Raw genomic sequence first — 4,510 nt, 5'->3', positions numbered from 1 at the left:
AAAACAGGGCCATTACAGAAAAAAACAGGGCCATTACAGAAAATATGTTATTTTTAATAACCAGTCATTTTTGACAATAATGTACTAAGTTGGTTAATAATAAACTGTTAAAGTAAATGTGTTAATTTAACATGGTTTAAGTCCAGGAATATTACAAAAATTTAAATTCCTGGACAAGTTTTTACCATTTAATACCAGATAGATATAGATATAGATATAGATATAGATATATAGAAAATATGAGCCCTTTTGTACAAACAAATATATTATAACTTATATTGATCCCTCATAAAACATGTAAAAGGGATATTTATAACATTAAGGGGTTGTCCCCAAACTGATTATGACTTGGATGGAGAATTGTCTCATTGTCAGTCACACATACATAGACCAGATTTAAATATTTCTTGGTGAACAGAGGGAAAAAATACTTCAGAAATTAAAGAAATGTCAAAGTACAAGTGATAAATCAAGTTTTACATGTTTTAGTATTGTCAAAACCAACTATTTTATGTTTATAAAAAAAAAATCGCTCGCCTTTACTTTTCAAGCTTCGCCTAAAAAAATTGCAAATAAAATATTTTTTTATTAAAATTTTCAAATCGCTCGCTCTCTCCAAATTTTGGAGTCCAAAAATCCGTAGAACAAGAAATTAAATTGGTGTTGCCTAATTAACTATTCAAATAAGAATGCTACTGAGTTTGGTTTACTTGCCCATAAATATTCTTCAGTGCTCATTATCCCTCCAAAAACAACAAAGCATATGGTGACATACCTGTCATGTGGCATACCCATATATATGTAAAACAAATGCAAAATTTATACGATGAAATTAACGTTCAACAATCCAATCAACCATGCAATAAATTAAATTGCATGTGCCATCACATTACAATATGTTGCGAAAGATACCAGAGGAACAGTCAAACTCATAAATCGAAAATAAACTGACAACGCCATGACTTAAAATGAAAAAGACAAACAGACAAATAATAGAACACAGGAAACAACATATAAAACTTAAGACTGAGCAACACGAACCCCACTAAAAAGTGGAGGTGATAACAGGTGCTCCGGAAGGGTTAGCAGATCCTGCTTCACATGTAGCACCCATTGTGTTACTCATGTTACTACAAAACCCGGTAAATAGTCTGATTCGGTAGGTCATATTCATGAAAAGGGAAGGGGATTGTAGTCACGACGTAAGCATGGTAAGAAACATATCCGATATCATCTGTGACACAGTTATTCCATAACGGTCAAACAACTCGTGGTGGCGTCCGTAAAATTAACGAAGGGATGATTTCAACTTCACCATTTGGAACTCTTGGTTTAATACCTTCCTTGTGAGCAGCAACCCTATATCGAGGAAATCATGATAGGAAATACAAGCGCGGGAATATCGTATCAATTTGGAGATATATACTCCGTAGGCAGGTGCTGCCGGAATGTTGCTACATACAAATGGAAAGTTCACAATCGGAAAGCTGATATCATCTCGTTTGTCGTAAAGTTTTGTTTTCAACCGACCCTCATTGTTAATTTCTCAATGTAAATCAAGATATGAGGCAGACTTGATTGTATCTGTTGAACCATTTATCTCTAGTTCGATGGGATAGATGCGTTCAACATAGTCACCATTATTTCTGTTTTTCCTGTATGAAGTCAGCCTCATAATAATAATAAACAAGTCGACAAGAAGAAAGGCGCAATTAGTTCTCATTGGAATATCGACAGTCTGTTGATAAACACGTCCTCCAAACGTAACAAATATGTTGTCAATCAAGAAATCAAGCATCTTGATAATGTCAGTTTCAGAGAATTTTTTGTTTGAATCAGAGTGATCCTTTACAAAGTAGGATTTATCCCTCCCTAAGACAAGATACTTGTATCTACGTTGGAAGTTCCTTTTTTATGAAACAAAGCAATACCAACTATTTCAATTTGTCTTTTAGTTTAATTTAGAACGGGGAATACTTGTGGAAAGTGTAGAAAAGTCAAATGTTTTAATACTATTGCAAGATGAAAGAGTCTTAGATTTTTTGCACTCTAAAAGATCTTTTGAATTTTTAAGTATCCACGTCTGATTCACACCACCTTTAGTATAGGCCGTTTCACAATAACTTCTAAGCCCGGCATTGATTGCTGATAAAATAGATGTTAATAATTTAGAGAGGTTTCATGGAGCAATTGGAAGATCCAGCAATATACCGTTGTTTGTAAGGACACTTATGTAGTTTAGGTATCCAATACAGTGATGGAAAATCCAGTTCTTCATCTTTGGTTAAAATTCCAAAGGAACATAGAACAGACCTATGTTTATCCTGGATTTTCCTCTTTGGTAAGTGTCGTGAGTGTATATATTGAGTTTCCAAGTGACTTTGTCAATACCTAATTCATTTATCAAGCAGTTTATGTAATGAGTTTTACACACAAAATCGATGTTGTTTTGGGACAACAGCATATTTGTCATGGACGTAGGACAAGTGTTTTGCATCTTTAAAGGTTGATGTAGAATGGGTATTGATAGACCCATTCAGTTTCTTAATTCTGATTTGTACCAACGACATCACAGCCGTAATCCATTTGGAAAGAGTATCTACGTCTTCCTTCTTGAAAAGTTCTTCTAATACTATTTATTATAACTGTCTCTACTATAATCTGAAAAGAAAAATTTGAAGGAAATCATACCATTGATGTGACGGTAGACTTTCCATCAACCATGGTAGATTCTTCTTTTAAAAGTAATTTTGATCATTGTTACCTCTAAAGAGCTTGACACTAAACACATTAAAGTTTGGTTCAGAATTTCAAATTATTGTTAGGATAATTCGTATTATAATTAAACCAGTACCGTTCAAACATGTTGCTTCCATTCGATTCAGCACTGTTCCGTGCCGTTTCAGATAACTCAGTTCATTGGTGTTTCATACATGTAAACAAGTCGAACCTACAAATGATAATAACAATAATACTGTCTTCCAAAAGCATATGTTGTTATGTCTGACAAATTCAACATACACACACCATATCACAAAAAAAAGTCATATACAGACATAATATGGAGGTTAGTGTTTGGGAATGACAAATCTGAGCAAATCATAGAGGTGACCTTTGAATGGAGGTCCTCAATACATAGGTATTATAACATCTTAACGAGAACAGGCTAACCTGCCAGTACACTCAGTTTTTCACTTAAAATAGTAACTTTTATAGCAGGATTAACTGTAGCCATGTGTAGATTGTTGAAACGGAGTTCCCCTCATTCAATATTTTTCCTTGTCTGCAAACGGTCACCAAGTTTTCTTTGACAGAAATTCACGATTACTGTTTAAAAATAGAAAGAGTTAAAAAAACTTTATTTGATATCATTTTTAATGCCACTTACTTATTGGAATTTATTGTGTTCAACTGATCATAAATTATTAGATAAGACCTGTCGGTAACCAATTTCTAGATATTTGAATATCTTTTTAATATTATAATATCAATATGGTCATGATGTGTCTTGTAAAGAATTATTTTTTTATTTCAGAAAGTTGTATTTAATATAACAAATTGTGTGTGATTTCAGGTAACATGTTTGTGATTTCAGCCAACATGTGTGTGATTTCAGCCAACATGTTTGTCAACAGAAATTAATCCCCAAAAATGTAGAGATTTTCAGGGAACCTTGAGTTTTGTCTGCGTGAAATTACAGATATCAGATAATTAAACATGTTAAAGTATAAGGCCTGCTGTCAAAAGCAAAGTTCATTATATAAGTTAAATACATTAAATTTTGTGTTTCAAAAGATGCTACATTTTGTGTATATCTTGAGTGGGACAAAACTTCTGTCCAAGTTATGAATCTTTCAAAGTACATCAGTCACCAAATCAGGGCTCAAGAAGGCATAATTATTAGCATCTCTCTTAATCTCATTTAAGAAAAAGGGTTTTAGAAAATTTATTGGCTCTGAGCGTCTCAAAATTCATCTATCAAAATTTATAAAATCTTTAAAAGTTCAGTTGAATTGCAATTATAATAGAATTTTATCTAAACAACAAATCTCAGATTTGTAGTGATTATTTTAGATTTTTTTAAAATTTAAAGTGCCTATATAGCTTCTAAATAAATATATGTATTCATGTTATATTACTATTATATTTCAACACATCAAAATGTACACTATATATTAAGCAGTATTTATGAGGTTTATGAAGCACTTGAAAAATTCATTCACGAATATATAAACATAATAGAAATTTAAAAAGAAAAAAATCATATTTAACTACCAGACGTATATAGATTAATCTGAGTGAAATCTGAGGTTAATATAATTAGCAGTTTTATTTGTCCTAAGTCCCTATTTTATTCATATAGTTGTAAAAATTTCAATTCTTAACATAAAAAGAGAAATTCTGAATCGCATTCGAAGGTAGAATAATGCACTCAAGTAAAAGCTATAAATAGCAATGGGTATTTCCAATTAATGGCTACGGTTAAATGTGTTACTATATAAAGAGAAGA

Source organism: Mytilus edulis, chromosome 13, assembly GCF_963676685.1.
Source record: "Mytilus edulis chromosome 13, xbMytEdul2.2, whole genome shotgun sequence".
In the NCBI taxonomy this organism is placed as follows: domain Eukaryota; kingdom Metazoa; phylum Mollusca; class Bivalvia; order Mytilida; family Mytilidae; genus Mytilus; species Mytilus edulis.
The sequence above is the reverse complement of the archived record's forward strand: the minus strand, read 5'-3'. Positions refer to the sequence as shown.